The following is a 20,000-nucleotide window of genomic DNA, read 5'->3' on the forward strand; positions in this document are numbered from 1 at the left end:
ACATATAATCATGACCTTTCTCCGTTCTCGGTAATGGTCCTACAATGTTTATCATTACCTTGCTGAAGTGTTCTCCTCGCACTTCAATTTGGTGTAAGGGAGCTTTCTTGATTTACCCGTTAGGCTTTTCAGCCACCTGACAAACATGACATGCACGGCAAAACTGGCTCACATCCTTGTGCATGCCAGGCCAAAAAAAGTGTTACATAATCTTCTCCGTCGTCTTCCTTATTCCCATGTGTCCCATCTTGTATGTTGCGGTGATCATCTGTCTTCTCAACGGTATGGGAATCAATATCTGATGGCATATCCCCCATTCGGCATTCCCAGGGATATAGGCGGGGCTATGCTTTCTCATAACCAATCCATCCTTAAGATAATAACAAGGGAGAGACTGCTACACCCCAGTCTCATACACCATACAGTACAATAACTCTGTTAACATCGCATCCTTCCGTTGCAATTCTAACAGCCTTTTCCTACTCACTTGTCTTTCTTCTAATGCTGACTCTTCTATTTCTTAAAATCCATTGCTTCCTTGTCTTCCTGTCAACTCGTCTGTCTTTCCTCTTCTCTTGTGCTCTCTCGGGAGCTCACCTCTTGCGTATCATCATGGGAATCCTCTGCTGAGAATAAATCCTCCAAGTTCATCACTACTTCGGTTTCTCTGTTTTCTTTTGCAACCAATTTCTTCGTCATACTTCTAGTCGTCACAAAACTAGGAACCAGATACGGGTAACCCTTCTCGAAATTCAGTCGTAGGACTATACTTGAATGGTTTCTCTGTTACAATGGAACAAGGCACAAATGGCGCTCAACCAACCTCATTACCCAGCAGGACTTCTATTCCTACAGCCAATGAACTCTTTACCGCAAAATCAAAATGACCTGTCACCAACTCGCATCACAGCTTCAAATGGCAAATAGGAGTAACTTCCTCTCCTATTCCTTTCAAATGGACCGAATCTCCTGTGAGAGACTGTTCCACCAGCAGGTGTACACCTGGTGTTACTACACTATTGTTACAACCTGTGTCGCGCAATATCTTGACCAGGATCTGTTCGCTCCCATACCTTCATAAATGTACGGTATAAAGGCATCCACGCTGTTTGGGGTTATCCTGTTTGTTGTGTAAACATCAGCTGCCCTATTTTCCTTGTTATACTTTCCTGTTTATTTCTTCGTCTTCGTATTCTGTGAAGTTGAATTATCCTTAACCACTTAGGTAACTGCTTACTGTTGGTTCGACCAACATTCCTTACTGATATGGCCTTGTTTGCCTCACTCATAACAGACAATATTCATCTTCTGTACGTCTTTCACAACACCTGAAGGAGGACGATTCGACGATTTGTGTTATGGTACTGTCACATTCCGCACATTCTGTTTTGGTATAGGACCAGTGGTACTTCCGCTGTAACTATTGGACCCGTTCGTGTAGTTATTATTGAACTGGTTTCCTTAGTTCGGCGAATACTTGACACTTGATCATAATGAACACTGCAATAACAAAGGCTATTTATCTTCTGGCCATTCCATCATCGATGCAGCTGTTTCAAGATGATTGATGAATTCGTCGGGTACTTCTTCTGTGAAATTTGGTATAAACTTTTTCTAATTTTTTCGCATTAAAATCGGGATCGTACATGGCAGGGGTCAACTCTGTCTGAGTTGCTGACCTTGCACGCGCATTTTAACAGTTCCAATGCCCTCGTATTTCGTGCAGTTTCTCTCGCCTCTTCTTTTTCTTTTCCTTCTCGTTTTGCAATTTCTCTTGGTTGTTTTCTCTCTCTTTCTTCCTATCTAGCTTCCATCTCCCTCGCATGTCTTGCGATTTCTCTTGCCTTTTCTCTCTTGCTTTCTTCCCGTTCCTCCCATTCGGCCATCATGTTCAACTTAATCAAATTCTCTTTGGCTGCAATTCGTCAAATCTCACCCTCTATATTCCTTTCTGCTTTCATTCTTTCAATTCCTAGGTCAAATGATTCTTACTTTGCTACAAACTCTGTTTCAGCCTTCTCCAACAGTTCGCTAGCTGCTAAAATATCTTCTTCTGATAGATTTTCTGAGTTTATCAACGCTTCTAAGGCTAGACACTTGATTTGGGCTTTAATTATTCCATTCATTGCATGACCACCACATGCTATCAAATTAGAGAGCCACTGAGCTATAGCTACGTTAGGTTTTGACAATTCATGAACAATTGGGTTTTCCAAAAACTCTTGTACATTTAGTTGTGCCATCTTGTACTTTACCAAAATAATTATACCTCTCCAAAAAATATATCCCACCAATACACAGAATCCTATTAACACTAAACTGTTCAAACATTTAATGAAAACACGGTCCTGTTATCACCAATGTTTAAAACAGAATCACTCGATCCCTAGGTCTGGGCACCAAAAATATATATTACGGCTGGCGAATTACGCAAATTTACGAGCTCCAAAACTCACCTTCTCTAATTTACATAAATCTGTTACACTTAAAAAATACATGAGCTCTGAGAATATTATGCAACTCCCAGACTGATATGTATATATATATACAGTATACTGTATATATATATATATATATATATATATATATATATATATATATATATATATACATTGTGTATATATATATATATATATATATATATATATATATATACATTGTGTATATATATATATATATATATATATATATATAATGTATATATATATATATATATATATAATGTATATATATATACATATATATATATATATATATATATATATATATATATATATGAATACTGAATATTCAAAGGTCTCTTACATTACTCAAATCAAAACTAGGTGATTACTTTATAAGAACTATTCTAAAACCAACCTCTTACTTCGGTTTTTAGTCAGGGAATCGAGAGAAGTACTGAGAAAAAATATTGATCATAATAATACACTTACAAAAATAAATATATCCTATGAAAAGTTACCAATAATACAAAAAAAAAAAAAAAAAAAAAAGATACTCTAAAAAATTATACAATTAATTGATAGAAAATTTTTGATTTTGACAATTAATGAAAAAACTTAACACTTAACACTCTAGTGATTAAGTAATGATGAAACTTACATGAATGCAACTGTTATGCTTACGTTTTTTGGTTTACATGAGGTTACAGAACAGTTAAACAAAATAAATACACTTCAATGGTTAACCTAATCTCACAGGGCTAGTTACAAAATTTTATTTCAAAATTTACTTACATTAACACACTACACTTGAATTAACATCCAATAATTCAACCAACGTTTGAACATTATACACGATTTACGCTGGATGAAAATCTATAAGCACGTGGGACGGGACAGTAAAACACTTTTCACACTTGAGAGGAGAAAGGGTTGGAACCCTAAGGAATAGGTTGGATTTCTTCTGCTGCTTATGCATTCCTAGGATATATATATTTACTTAATTTGTCTAGAAATTTCTATTAGATTATTCTGGTAGCGGTAGAGGTATGGGTGTACAACATAAGGTTGCCAACGTAGTAATTTGAAAAACAGTTAATTACATTGCTTGCAAGGCAATTCTCTTTCAGCTAACTCCGCCCAGCTTCCTTTCGTGACTTTAAAGAAAGAGTAAATTTGATTCGAGAATTTTCATGCACTCTCTAACCATGTGGAAAGATAAAAAAGAAAATGACGTAATTCCTTGTGCTCACACCTTCTGTGTGTGATACACCATACTTAAATGTGATTACATACGACTTCATAGCCAAACTATATGAAGTAAAAAGTTCATTCTCAAAAATAGCCTAAACCAGCTTCGTAAGGATATATATATATATATATATATATATATATATATATATATATATATATATATATATATATATACGAATTTTTGCGGTGCTGTGACGGTTGAGTGTGTGGGGAAGTTCGAAACAGCTGCTACCTTCTCAGAGAGGGGGTGGACTCCTTCAGTAGTGATGCGTGGGAGCCGAAGGTACACTTGTCATACCGGACTACAAGGTCGTTCTGTGTTAGTCGGTCGAGCATGATGCATAGATGAGGAGTTCCTCTCTGGAGGAAGAGAACACAAGTATGTCGTCCACATAACATACACAGAAAGGGAGGTTCCCTAAGAGGCTATCAATGAGGCCTTGAAAAATGTCCCCAGCCTTACAAAGGCCAAAACAGGGGTAATTGAAGGTGTATGTACTGAAGGGGGTGGTGATGGCGGTCTTGGGTATGCCTTCTGTGTTCATGGACACCTGTTTGGGGGGAACAGTGAAAGTTCGACGAAGATCTGAACGGAAAACTTTTGGTTATGATATGAATAGGTCGGCATAGGCATCTGTGAGTGCACTGATGTGTAGAGTAAGGCTGGAACGGCCATGTTGAAGAGGTTTCATTGATTCCGAGTCCCCGTTGACTAATCGTCGGTGAGGTTTCGATGAGTACGAGTGCTCGTTGACTAATTATCGGTGAGCAATATTAACCATGAGATGGAAATGTGAAAGGAAATCTACACCAAGGAATGGTATTGTGACGTCAGCTACGAGAAACTTCCAATTATACTTGGCGCTCCCAAACGATAATGCGACGGTTTCTTAACCGTTGATGGGTATCGCCAACCCCTTCGCTGCTACCAGGCAGACTTCAGCAGACTTAGACAGACTACATCGTGTTCTGGAGAGTGGCCTTGGCAGAAGAGAATGGCAAGCATCCTTGTCTATCAAAAATCGCACGCCCGTATACTCATCATATAAAAAGGAAAGATTAGTGATAGGGGAGGTCAACGACACAAGCGGTGGCCTACTTACACATTTTTTGACCGCTGACAATGGTTCGCACATTTCTTCTCAGCAGCCCCGAATCAGGAGTGATAGTAGCATAACTGTGGCTAATAGGTATCAATAAATGGTTGGAGAGGTCGTTGGTTGGGGTATGAGAGGGTGGTGGTTTATGTGGGTGGTGGGATGCTTTGTCGCCGCTAAGGCACATCATGTGGTTGGGGTCTGTGTCCTACCGCATTCACATCAGCTTAGGTCGATGTTGAATAGTTGTCCTTTTCATCAGGACTGGGGGCGTTGATGGAGGTCTTGAAGATGGTGAAGTGGCTGTCCAAAAGGATGTTGACTGGTCATCAGATCCTTCATTGGCAAAATATTGACATCAGGGATAGCTGGGCGTACAGGTTTGAGAAGGGTCATTGCCCAAATGGTACGAAGTAGATTCACTTCACGAGAAGAGCTGTCTGTGGCAGGTTGCAGGTGAATGATACTAGTCATTTTGCCTGAGGGCTAGTAAATTCTTTTGGACCCCAACAGTTGTTGAGAGAGCTAAATAAGCTTGGCCATATGGGCGGCTGGGAATGGGGAATGTTGCTCTAAGAGGTATGTTTTCAGGATGTCATCTGGTAATGGGGTGTCCCCTTGTCCGCAAAGCTAATGTGAGATCGCCGCAAGAACATTGTCTGCTTTACTACTTAAGCAAGTCACGCCCTTAATGCGAAACGGGAGTTCTGCATGCTGAAAACAAGTGAAAGCTTCTCTGCTGGTGAATCTCAGTATTTGCACTGAGGCGGCGTGTGTTGAAGTGCCATGATTGTTAGGCAGCATCATCAAAAAGTAGGGTGCAGCAGTGAGGGGGATGACAGGAGGGAGCGAGTCACTCGGGGTCATCAATTGTGCTGGAGAGTAGTCAGGTTGTAACTGAGAGGCGAGGTAAATGCAACTAAACTTTATTAAACAGTCATCGAGTTTATATACAAGGACTTGCGGGTAATAAATAACATCACAAAAAATCAAAACATGATAGAACACGAGCTAGCATGTTTACACAGGTTACTCTATTAATGCAGGGAAGAACGAGTGATAAGATAAAAAGGCAAAACCATTGCAGTGTAGGCCTATGAGCGTGATTGAAACACGTGCAGTACAACTACAGTAAGCCTTACCGAACCAACAGCTGAGCTCCCCTTACCAAATTTCTTTTTCAAGATTGGATAAAAAGTTTTTCATATATATTCTTTTATTATCATAGGAATGTATTTCTATAACCAAATTCAAATTAAATGCTGTAATATATTCATACTATGTAAACTGTTTACATTTATATATCAATCATAGCTTACATATAAAAAACACAAACAATACTGAAAAATTACTAGTTACTAGTTACCAACTTACTAAGGTACACTGCTATTACAGATCACATGAACAGAACATAAAGAGTCTTGACAAAAGAACTACAAAAAAACAAAATCAAATTAGAATATACAGGTGCAGTGAAAAAAAAAAGCTGTACCAAAGTACCACAACCACAAGGATATCAAAACATACACACCATTGGGGTACTGAATGGCACGTCACAACGGTATACCTTAATGCTTAAGTTTGCTGTAATTGATAAGCCAATCTGTAGTATTAAGAATCATTTAAGGTCATAGAAATCGAAATCTATTATAAATGTAATCTTCCAATCCCTAATTAGGGAAGCTTTGGCTATTGCAGTTTGGGTTTGTTTTTGTCTGTTCTGTCCAATTTTCTTTCAGTGTTCTCGTGTATTGAATATCTCTATGGGTCTTAAGAAACTAGGTTCAAATCATGATATAATTACCTACTATGAGATTCAGGGCCTCTGTAACACGGTTTTTTCGCAATAATTTGTTATCTATGAATTTCATAAATATAACGCTTCTTCAGAATGCACATTATATCTACACATAAATTTTGACTATATTCTGCATTACGTAGGTTGAATAGATTTGGTACTTATAATGTAAAAGTGACGTTTTTTGAAGACGGGCCAACTTACTCAGAGAAAAGGTTTCGAACGCACTCGTTACGTAACTTATGACGGCATTTCTTCCCTCTTTCTCGATCGATGATTGGCTATACGTAACGAAGGCTATACCTCTGCCAACAATGACACAAAAGTTGAAATAAAAGCAAAGCAGTACACCTTTATGAACTCTGAAACCTCTCCACTGATAATTGTCATAATGAACAAACCAACAAAATATGTTAATAAATACAAAAACACTTCGATTATTAGTCTAACTCCCAAATAAGTTTCCTAAGAAATTACAGTCTACTTTATAGGTCACTATCAGATTGACAAGGTGTAGGGAATAGTTGGTAATTTTCAAAAACGTAGTAGACAAGCTTGATTTGATAACTGCTCTATCCCATGTCAAGCGATTTTTATTTATTGTCTATATACCTACCTATTTATTGTAAAAAAAAAAAAAATAGACGGTACCGTATTTTGGCTTTAAACCTTCACCAATAATTATCGTCAGAATGATGACTTCATGAGGCTCCACCCACTTTGGCCTGGTTATAATTCAGGATAACACTGAAGGCTATCATGGGCATTGTTGGATCAGAAAATTTAAATTCTGGCTTTAAAAACTCATTTATCGAGTAGTTGTAAGATTAATTCATGTATACTACTGTTGGGCACTACTGCTACAGTAGTATTACTACGCTAGCACAGATACCCCACCCACATTTATGTATCGTTCCGCCATTCATAAAGTCTTTGTAATGTTTTTTCACTGTGCAATAAGCCATGGCCTCCTCAGAAATTAAGTTTAACATTAGATGATAGGCTATTTCATTAAGCTGACAAATTATGGCAACTGGGTATGTTATTGCCGATGTTGAAGCTAAAGATGAAGTATGGTATCATTCCTTCATTGCATTATCATCTTTACTACTATTTGTTTTGCTACATGTAGTAATTATTTTAAAGGATAAATGAATTATGTTCACTTTACTTCTATAAATTCCCATTAGATGTACCAATAAAACTCCTAAAACTATTCCTAATTTATTTACAAAATGCAGTCATGCCCAAAACATAGCCAACACGGTCGTACGCCCTAAGAAGAAGAAAAAAAATTACATCGGGTGATCTGTTGGTCTGATGGAGAGTTTAGCACAAAATTCTTTTTTTTTAACAAAAATAGTTATATAAACACTGTTTACATATAATCTCTCTCTCTCTCTCTCTCTCTCTCTCTCTCTCTCTCTCTCACTCTCTCTCTCTCTATCTCTCTCTCTCTCTCTCTCTCTCTCTCTCTCTCTCTTGGTGGCATAATGAATAGTTAATGGAAATGTTCAAAAGCCTGAATGACATTACAAGTATTATAATCATGTTACGCTAAATACAAATCAGACCATAAATATTGGATTTAAACTAGAAACAGAATAATTACCTATTCAGGCTATAGTAAATATGGCCACGGGCTTTCTCTTGACTGTACAAAGTTGCAAGTCGTAAGACAAATGCAGTTTTGCAACCACGGGGGCAATTCCAAATCCTGTTAGCTATTCTTGACTGTTATGGGTTTCAGAGCAGATGGAACAAGGTGAATGGGTGTCTGGTGGATGGGCGGGGCAAAATTTTGTCAAAAGGTGTTTACATTGCTTACGTAATGAATGTTTTCAACTCTTGGCTCGTTATCACTGGCCATGGCGTCGGCTAGATCATTTTTACTCTACAAAAATTAAAACTATCGGGTTTAGGTTATTGATAATGCTGACAAAATTTGTGTGTGGTTATAAAATATACATATGTCAACTTTCAGCTACATCCGATGCTTTGATAAGGAGCAAAGTCCAAAAAACCGTGTTACAGAGGCCCTGAATCCCATAGTAACCCTGTAAGTGGTGGGTGCTGATACCTAGCTAAATAGATGATGCCTATTAGTTATTTATAATTACATCATCCTTTTTAACTTTCTTTGCATGTAGCTTCTGACTTCTTTTTTTTTCGTGCTACCAATGATATTAATATAAATTGTTGGAAATAGAATCTATTTTTTTTTTCATTATATGTGCTACAGGAGTAAATATAACGACAAAAAGATGATTATTTGAAAATGGAAAACAGATTACAGTAAGTGGTGGATCACCTTTAACCTTTTAAAGAGTAATAGACTGGCACTCAATTTTGTTTTTTATGAAGAAACTATCTAACATCAGATACCGAGGAATACCTCGTTTGATCAGACACATTGCACACAATTATTTCCTAGGCCATCAACTTTTCCATCATTTAAAGATAGCAATAATGCTAGCTGACTTGGTATTCTCTGATAATGAGGATTCTAATTTCTAAAAGTTTAACCTAATCTCTTTTCTTGCAAATGCTGTTGTGAAGATGAACCCTGTAATGTATAGTAGATAGGCAAATCCTCTATCAAATAACAATCAAAATCATTTGCTATGCATGTGACATTGATCACCCGTTTGCGCTTTAGGGAAGTTTTTTCTTTTTATAGGACTTGTGATGGTAACAACCCATCATTGTCATTTCTTAGCAGTAAATTTTTTCCATGGTCCATCTATATTGTCGTCTTTGCAAATATATGTATACTATTTAGTTTTTACGCCAATATATTTTTTTTTCTCTAATAAGCATATCTCTTGTTTCTCCGTTGTTGGCAAAGAAGAGTTATCAGTGATATCTGAAACTGTTCATTTCCAAATGCGTTTAATAGCTATTTGGGGGTTTGTTGGTCCTTTCATGTTACTTTAATGTTACCAGTTGGTATAACTGACCACCAGTCATGTTCACAGGCTTCTATATTGTGATAACGAGTGTCTTTCCTTAGTAGTTGTTTAACAAACAGCAATTTTTCAAAGTATATAGCAAGTCCATGAATGACTTATGCAAAAACATCTAAAGTGCTGTTGAAGCCTTCCAGCGTTTTTCCTTTCCTGCTCATTTTACTTGATATAAAAGAGGTCTCAAAGTTGTTTGCCATTTTGTGTGGTATAGGTATTTCAATATGTTTAGGATCCTGCATGTATAATCCTTAAAATGTCTTAGCAGCATATGCCCATTTAGAAGAAAACGAAGGAATATACTTTGTTATTTCTCATTTATAGCTTGACCAGTTAGAATGTTCCCGATGGGTAGCTCAGGATTCATATTTTCAAAAGGATTTAAGAAAGTATTTAAAATAGATATTATGAAATCTTCAAGTATATCCTTTCTATCTTTTTTATGAGACTTCTTTCAAATCCTTTGAGTCTGGAATTTTAGTGATACAACTGCTTCCATGTAAGTTACTTACCCCCTCAATTCTTATTGATTTGGTGATCATCCAACGGCTTCCAGCAAAGTGAAAATTTTCGAATGCTATGATGCCTGTGAACCTCAAGGCAGCATTAGCGTTGCCTGTCTGATACATTCCCGTGTAAACAGACTCTCTCCAAAACCTGATTCTAGTACGTTTTATATTTACACCTAACCTTCCGGACAAAGTGAATGACTCACTTCAGGAGGTTTTACTCCTAAGTTGAGAGTTTTTTCATGTATATATATATATATATATATATATATATATATATATATATATATATATACATACATACATACATACATACATAGATATATATATATATATATATATATATATATATATATATATATATATATATGTATATAATATGAATCAACAAAGCTAGATTCACAAAGACCAAAACAGGTTTAATTCAGAAAGAAAGGTTAAATGATTAGATACATATAGCAAATTAAGTTTGGAAACATTAGTTTTTTTTTTCTATACTGAAAGTTCATTAAAAGATAGAGGCTGAAAGCTTTGTGAATATCGGTGCTGTGTGTCGAGAATTGTCGATCCTTTCCCTATGGAATATAGAAGATCCTAAAAGAGAAAAGGTATTCTATATATGCTGACATCGAACGCATCAAATACCCATTAGATGGAGCTGAGGAAAAAAAAATCATTGGCACCAGCTAATTACGCTTATAATGGATTGTAGGATTATATTTGTGATTGAGTTCCATTTCTAAGATTCTAAAGAAGCTTCCTATTATAGAATTGGGCTTATCAATCACAGTAGCCAATAACAATTAAATGGTCTGAGGTTTAACGGTTTTAAGGTCGATTATGAATGGCAGAGGCAAGGGGCAGTGACAATGCCCTAGAGACTGAGCATGTTTACATATGATCAGCGCCCAACCTCCCTACCACCCAACTAGGACCAGGGGGGGTCTAGGCAATGACTCTGCAGGTAGACCTATAGGCTCTGCAAAACACCCCGTTATTACCTCACATGGATGATAAGGTTGCAGACAATACAAGAAACTATCGAGTATGAGCAGCACTCGATCTCCGTGCAGCAGATTGCCTGACAGAGACGTTTCCAATAGTCTACCACAACCTTTTTACCTTGAAATTATCGATAATTTAATCTTTTGTTTTATACATCTCAACTAAATCTTCTTATAATCAATAATTTCTGAATTATCATGGAAAAGGAAAACAAGTGCAGTCATTCATTTTTTCACACACACTCACACGCATATATATATATATATATATATATATATATATATATATATATATATATATATGTATATATATACATATATATGTATATATATACATATATATATATATATATATATATATATATATATATATACATATATATATATATATATATATATATATATGTATATATATATATATATATATATATATATATATATATGTATATATATATATATATATACATATATATATATATATATATATATAAGAGAGAGAGAGAGAGAGAGAGAGAGAGAGAGAGAGAGAGAGAGAGAGAGAGAGAGATAAATTACACGCTGCCCCTAGGGGCATGAATGAAGGACAAAGGAGGAACGTAATCAGCAATGATCACCATTCTGCGTTGCGAGCAGAGCTGAGCCTCCAAGTTGAGCCTTGGAGGCGGGACATGAGCGCATACAATGTCCCGCCTCCAAGTTCTTCGCTGTTCCAAGTTACAAGGTGAACTGTCGTGGTGTTCTTAAGACCTGTTCTTCTTCTCCGTCGTTTCCACCTGCAGGACACTGGAAGTTGTCGTAAGTTTTACTTTATTTAATAATTTGTGTACAAATAAGAGTTTTCTTAAAATTGTTTTTTTTTTTTCATTAATAATAGGAAATTTTGTCGCATTTAAACAGATGGTATCGTAATTTTCAAACACACAGACACACTGAAATATATATATATATATATATATATATATATATATATATATATATATATATATATATATAATCTGAAAAGGGACTTTATTGGATATTTTTCTTATATATTTCAAAAACTTAAACTTAATCAACTGGACTTTTCCTCCGTCTCCGTATCGATATTTTCTTAATTGTTAATTGAATAATATTCGAAGTATTTTCTCGGAAGCAGAAACCTATTTGCACCATTTTCTTCCAACCAGAAAAGTTTCAGTTCCTTATTATGCCAAAAATGATGCTTGATAGCAAAACCCTAGTGACAAGAGCACTTGTTTAAATAAATTCTTTAGTTGGCCATGGCAACAGCCACCAGTTAAGATACTATCGTTAGAGTGTTTTATGTCCATTGAGTGGCCAGATAATGCTACTTTCCACCAGTCTGTGGTTGCGGCTAGTTTTCCTTTGCCTACACATACATCGAATATTTTGGCCCATTCTCTACACATTTCCATTTGCTCATGTACCTAACAACGGTAAGATAACCGAAAAAAATTCTTCAATTGGCCTGTTAACTACTGTGCTAATTGTTCATTGGCTACTTTCCTCTTGGTAACGGTAGAATAGACTCCAGGTATGACAAGCACCTATGCTAGGAGAATGATGCTCCAAAATCATACCATTGCTCTCTAGTCTTGGATAATGCCATAGCCTCTGCACCATGGTCTTCCACTGTCTTGGGCTGGAGTTATCTTGGTTTAAGGTACACTCGGAAACACCATTCTATCCGTTTCCTTATTTCCTTTCCTCAATGAGCTATTTTCCCTGTTAGCGTCCTTATGCTTATAGCATATGGTTTTTCCAACTTCCTACTAGGGTTATAGCATAGCTAGTATTAATAATAATAATATTAATAATAATAATAATAATAATAATAATAATAACAATAATAATAATAATAATAATAATAATAATAATATTAAGAAAAAAATTTGAAAATATCCCTTTGGGAGTGTTCATGCATTGGATTGTTCATGAGTACGGAAGGATGCAATAAGATACAATATATCCTGCAAGGTCAGAAATAGTGAACTCTGTTATGGAAGAAACTGGGGCGTTAGGTTCAGATTGCAGCCAAAACACCAAATTTGGGCCATATCATCCTCAGATGCAAAATTATTGTTTTCTGCCGGGAGCCAGCACAGCGGAGGTCTGGGGAATGTAGGCCATTAAGATGAAAAAAAAAAAGAAAAAAAAAACTGCCATCTCATGAGTTATTCCAGTATTTTCCATTATGGGTCATTACCTTGAAAAAGCTCACAATTCCAGCAGTTTTAGACCTGCCGATGTATTACAATATAAATAATGTTTAGCAGAATATGATAATTGGATAATAGATTAAATAGATTTTTATATAGAAAAATAGTCAACTAAAAAATAGTTGATACAATTAATATTTTTTTCCTTCAATCTCATAAAACTTATGCAAAATAAAAATATTTTATGATTGTTATTTTTATATAACAGAAATATTGTAACATGAAAATACATTGACTGTATTAAGTCTAGTAATAGTCTTTACAATACTTCAGAATTGATTTTTTTCGATTTGAATCTTGTAACATATTTATGCATTTCAAATGTTACTTGTATTTATACTACTTCGAAACCATATGCCAATAAAGGGAGACATTTAACATATTTTTATTTAGAAAAGATGGATTATACATAATCATATCAAAATTGCTAATAAAAATTTCATAGTGAATACAAAAATCTTACAATTATTGTGTTCCTTTAAATCTTACTTGATTATTGAAAAATCGAGCCTTTTTCTAAATTGTTAAATGTTTTTAACATAACAACTGAGGAAAACAGCTAAACTATTGTGTCTGTTGACTAATCTTCATATTTGATTTTTCTTCTTGAATATTGGAAGACATTGATGAATTTTAGATAATATCAGCAAATAATTAAATTACTTCGAAACCATGTAAAAATATGATAATAATCAATATCCAATTGTCCAAATACACTTAACGTAATAACATGTACTTTAAAAACCAAAAACCAAGTTTCCTTCATCACCATTATTATTACCTTCGCCGACTTCGTTGCGAAGGTTATGTGTTGATCTGCGTGTATTTCGTGTCTGTCTGTGCGTTTGTGATTTTCGTAAACCAAAATGTATTTAACCGAATTTCGTAAGATTTTGTGGGATGATTGGCCATAATCCAGGGCCGATTTTATTACATTTAGAGAGTGAATGGGTCAAAGGTCAAGTTCAAGGCAACAGAAAGGCCAAATACGTCTTTTCGCCATATCTTGGTAAATTTGTATGAAATTTGTATGAAATTAGTGCCAAATGTGCATAATTCAATTGCCTATCTTGTGTTATACAACACGATCAAGGTCAAGGTCATAAAAAGTTAAAAACATCTCTGCTACATCTTTGGCAAATTTCAGGAAATTTTGTGAGATGATTGGCCATGAATGATCCAAGGACAATTTGATTAGATTTTGGGAGTAATCAGGTCAATGGTCAAGGTCACAAAAAGGTCAAGAACGTCTTTTTACTATATTGTAGTTAATTTTTATCCGATTTGCATGAAACTGGTGTCAGAGTGTGCATAATTCATTTTCCTATCTTCTGATTAGGGAGTACTTAGGTCAAAGGGCAAGGTCAAGGTAAAAAGCGTCTTTTTGATATATCGCTGTAAATTTTGATCAGATTTGCATGAAACTAGTGCCAAGATGTGCATAATTCAATTGCCTATCTTGTGATATACAACATGATATAGGCTAAGCTATGCACTTTACCGATACCCGCTCTAGTTGCATCTGCCTTCACACTTACAAAGGCTGGTTCATCTCACATTAACTCTGTAATTCTGTTCCACTTGCACTATCCTGCACAGGACTAACACAACTGCAATGCAATATTATCGAACAGGCTTATGAAGCATTTGTGAGAGCACTCCATAAAGGTTGTCATTTACCTTTGTCATCTTTCCACCAGCTCCAACTACACATGTTAAAGATAGTTTTCATGGAGCAGTTACTTTACTTCAGAAAAAGCTAACTTGTAATAGTTCCCGTTTCGCATTTTGGAACAGTGTTGCCTGGGTTGGTGGGATATTCTCCAGAGACCTGTATCCAGTAGTAGGTAACTTATGACTTGCTTCATTTGCACCCACTGCATTGCTTCCCTCCTTATACATAAGTATAACTAAGCATTCAATTACATTCATATGAGTCACCGTGTTAAAGAAAATAGGATCATTTATTAATGCGATCAATGTCATAGTGAGGTCCGGAGTAAAATTCCAAGATGCCCAAGCTGACTTTGATCCGTGTCTAAGAAAGTGAGATGTTTTATCACAACCAATGAGGCTATGGATAAGGAAAGAGCCAAACATGTTGCTTGTCCAAAGCCTGAACATAGATGATGAATTGCAATATCGCTATATTTTATTTCTAGTGTCAAAACTTACCTAAAGCTCTTTGAAATCAGTGGTAATGAAATGAAGGGCAACTACTATGCATATCAGACCCTATGATATACTGTTTTTCGCAAATATCTTTGAAACAAAGACTCGGATCAGCATGGTGCTTTGGCAAAGATTGTTTCACACACTCCGCTAATTTTTGACACTACTGTCCATAGTCAAATGCTGCTAATTATGGCGTTTACTCTTGACTGTGAAGTCAAAAACCTGTGTGAGCTATTTACACATTCGAATATGTGAGGCGTGACGTAGTAGTGACGTCCATTCATCCACCAACTCCTCCCTTGCCTTCCCTTACTACCACCATCCATCCCTTTCCCTCCCTCCTACCCCACTCCTACTCTCTCTTCCCGCCCTCTTTCTCCCCCATACCTCCTTTTCCTCTCCCTTAATCCCTCCTTCTCTCTCTCTCTCTCTCTCTCTCTCTCTCTCTCTCTCTCTCTCTCTCTCTGTACACAAAGAAATGAAGCTATGCACACATATGACTTATTTATAATGGCGGATAACTCGAATGTATATATGTTAAGTATGGTAGGGTGTTTTATGCACCACCCTGATTCCTGTTCCAGCGCAACTTGCTGTTGCTTAATTATTGTATGAGGTTTGTTTGACAATTATACAACCATTGAAAGTGAAACTGTCAAAAACGGGTGGTGTGGCAGGGGGCGGCGGTGAGTGTGGCGGTGTCACAGGGGGAGTGGCTGTCCCGCATGGTGAATCTGGCCGAGAACGTGTGCCTCGCTGAACCAGCAACCGCACTGCATTTGTGGTCATTCCCATGACCTCTGCAACACGATCATAGGGCCTGTTGGGGAAAGGAAATCGGATAAGATAACATGTTCAAAACTATCATGTTGAGATTTTTTTTTTACCAGTCAACAATCAAAATAATGTTCCCTTTTATTATCATAGGTAGCTGTGAAACATAGTGACTGGTTCATCTGTAACTACGGAATACAACTTTGATTTATTACTTACCTATTCAAATTTATCCTCAGTTTCCTTTAAATATGCTCTTGGTTGAAAATATGGAAGAGTCGTAGTGCGATGACTCCTTTGCACCCACGAGGACATCGCTGCATGTTGGCCATGGTTGAGAGCGATGAAATACTTCCTCCACAAGACTTTGCCATCAGCCGTCTATTGGCCGCACGCCCGTTACTTACCTTGTTATCTTCTGCACTTACCAAATATGGTATAACCGTCAAAGAAGCAAGAACATCGATTACGATTGTTTGCATAAACGATCAAACCTTACTTGGCAAAATTTTTTTATTAATCTGTCATTAATTCGTCATACTTGTGTCTGGCTTCATATACCGTGTACCCTCAAGAAAGAGAGAGAGAGAGAGAGAGAGAGAGAGAGAGAGAGAGAGAGAGAGAGAGAGAGAGAGAGAGTGAGAGAAGGGAGGGAGGGGGATAATTTTTTCATTTTTTCAGGAATCCATTCTTGTTATATGGAATTTTTTTGCTCTCATCACCAATTCTTGTTCTGGCACTTCTCCCACAACGTAGTTGTGCTTAGGACTTTATGCTGGGTACCATTTTTATTTGAGTTTTCAAATATGAGATAATGTGTAGTATTACATACTCAAGTGGTTTCCTGTGAGAGTGGGTCTGTGTGATGTTGCCATGGTTTTTCAACTTGTTTGTTGATGGAGTGGTGAGAGAGGTATATGCTCGAGTGTTTGGTCGAGGATTAAAACTAATAGACATGAGTGATCATGATTGGGAGGTAGATCAGTTGTTGTTTGCGGAAGATACTGTACTGGTTGCAGACTCTGAAGCTTGGTCGATTAGGGCCAGAGTTTGGAAGTGAATGTGAGAGAAGGAAGCTGAGAGTTAATGTGGCTAATAGTTAGGTTTTGAGATGCACGAGAAGGGGGGTGGTGGTGCAAGGTCCTGTTGATTGGAGAGTTACTTGAGGAAGTAGATCATTTTAAGTTCTTGGGGGTCTGTTGTTGCAGCAAATGGAGGAGTGGAAGCAGGTTTACTTCAGATAGTGAATGAAGGATGCAAAGTGTTGGGTGTAGTGAAGGGAATGGTAACGAATAGAGGGTTAGGGATGAATGCAAAGAGGGTTCTGTTTGAGAAAGTGACTGTACCAACTGTGATGTATGGATCGGAGTTTAGGGCAGTGAAAGTGACGGAGAGACAGAAATTGAATGTGTTTGAGATGAAGTGTCTAAGGAGTATGGCTATTGTATCTCGGTTAGATAGGGTTAGGAACGAAGCATTGAGGGTGAGAGCCGATGATTTAGCAGCTAGAGTGGATGTGAATGTGTTGAGGTGGTTTGGCTATGTTGAGAGAATGGAAAATGGCTTTCTGCTAAAGAAGGTGATGAATGCAAGAGTTGATGGGATAAGTACAAGAGGAAGGCTAAGGTTTGGATGGATGGATGGAGTAAAGAAAACTCTAGGTGATAGGAGGATAGATGTGAGAGAGGTAAGAGAGGATGCTAGAAATAGGAATGAATGGCGAGTGATTGTGACGCAGTTCTAGTAATCCCTGCTGCTTCTTCCGGCGCCTTGGTGACTGCGGATGTACCAGCAGAAGGGGATTCAGCATATGAAACTTCGTCTGTGGTGGATAACGGGTGAGGGTGGGCTGTGGCACCCTAGCAGTACCAGCCAAACTCGGCTGAATCCTTCGTCAGGCTAAGAGAAGTGGAGAGAGGAAAGGTCCCCTTTCGTTCATTTGTTTGATGTCCGCTACCACCCCTAAATGGAGGAAGTGCATTGGTAGATAGAGATTACATACTCACAGAAGGTTTTGATTGTGTAGGGAACACCATGCTGCTATGTTCAACACCATATCAGTAACTAGAATGACTTTCTGGTTCATCTGTTGATGAATGAGTAAATTAAAGGATGTCTGATTTTGCAACAGTTCATAGCATACCTCTTTTTGCTAGGCTTGATGGTTCTCGTAGTTGTGGGGATGGGCGGGAGGGTACGCCTATGTGTATATCTTAACTACCTTGTTTGTTGATGAAATCTTTGGTATAATGGACATCAAACAGGTGTATTTTAATGGAGCGAGAGGAAGATCTGTGTGATAAAAGCCATATTTAATGTGATGCTCATTAAGAGTTGATTGTACTTGTCCAGAAGTTAGTACTTCTGCTTGAGATAAGATTGTGGTCCAACAAAAACTCTGTAGTAGCTTAAGCATCATTAGATGTATTTTCTCCTCAATGAGCAATGCTCCCATCATGACTACCATTTTATCTTATCCAAGAGCTCTTATATTTCCAATGAAACAGTTTGATTACTGCACACAGTGACTGATCTGCTGCAAGAACACTTGTTTGTTCTTAGTTAGAAAAAAAAATTGTGCCTTTTATTGTTCATTCCATAATATACTTCATTGAGGATACAGATGCAGCTTTCGCAGGAAAGAGAGGATATATATTTATCTCTGCAGTAAGTTTCACACTATCACCACTGGCTAATTTTTAGTTGTATCCAAACCCCAGATTGACACCATCTTTGTCAAGATTTTTATGTTTCAACAGTTTAGATGTATGCTTCATCTACACTTCATTCTTTACCCAGGGAGGTGTTTTATCGTGATGTGGTGTAAGAGGATTATCACCAATATCTGGTGCAAATATATCAATCTGAGCAAGCTCAACTTGAGCCACGTCATAGGAATTTGGTCACTGTGGAATTTACTTGGCTGAAGAGTTTATCTTGTTTGCAGGTTCTTTCACTCAAAGGTTACCATGTGATAGATGATTTATAACACTTAGGGCATTTTCATGAAACTCGCTTTGTGAGAAGTTTCCATGAGATTTACTTTCCAAATGATTAATATCGTGTGGTGAAAACCTTCCGTTCGACTTTTTTGGCACTACTATTCTATTCTGTTTATGACATGCACAAACCGTCTGTGTTATATCTTGCTTTACTTCCATAACTCAGCTGTAAAATACAGAGGTACCATGTGTGTTACTGATCTCATTTTGGGTTCTGTTCATTTCATGTCCATGGTGTAATACACCTTGGCATAATGGCAATGAGGGTTCCAGGTCCTTACTGTGTCATATTTCTGGTAACTTGACTTCGTGATGTGTGCTTTTGGTAGTATTAGATGTGATATGACATTTACTATTCTTCCTCTTGAACTTGGAACATTGTTATTTTCAGATGCCTGATGATTGTAAATATATGATCCACCTTTGAGCACTATGCTGATAAACTCCTCATCTCTGTCAACAGAAGTTATGAAGTAGTTAGGCAAAAAAGAAGCTTCAAATGTATTCTTGTATTGCATACACAGCTTATATAGTATCATAGCAGTCCTCATCAAGGGGATTTTATCTTCCTGACTTATTTGAGAGTGGTGTGTTTCAGATAACTCATCAACAGCATTTTCTTTGTGAGACATATATAGTTTTTCTACTCCTATTGTCTTTGGAGAAGGCCTCCCATTCAGGTAGTGAACTAAGAAGATAATCTTTAATTAAGTTGCATGTGGTTCTTTATTTTTATGATATAGGATTCTTTGTTCCTGCAT

General features: G+C 36.8%; 1 protein-coding gene across 2 annotated transcripts in view; it reads left to right on the plus strand.

Annotated features, from left to right (window-relative positions):
• LOC137659527 (uncharacterized) overlaps nucleotides 1-20,000 on the plus strand; it is a 59,307-nt gene that overhangs the window by 12,056 nt on the left and 27,251 nt on the right. The window contains exon 1 of one of the 2 annotated variants that reach the window (XM_068394396.1): nucleotides 11,710-11,864. The exons of the other annotated variant lie outside the window; for it this stretch is intronic. The gene's annotated coding sequence lies outside the window, so the exon portion shown is untranslated. Of the gene's footprint in view, nucleotides 1-11,709; nucleotides 11,865-20,000 lie in introns of those variants that run through there. 2 annotated transcript variants of the gene reach the window in all.

This window comes from Palaemon carinicauda, chromosome 20 (genome assembly GCF_036898095.1).
Source record: "Palaemon carinicauda isolate YSFRI2023 chromosome 20, ASM3689809v2, whole genome shotgun sequence".
NCBI lineage: Eukaryota > Metazoa > Arthropoda > Malacostraca > Decapoda > Palaemonidae > Palaemon > Palaemon carinicauda.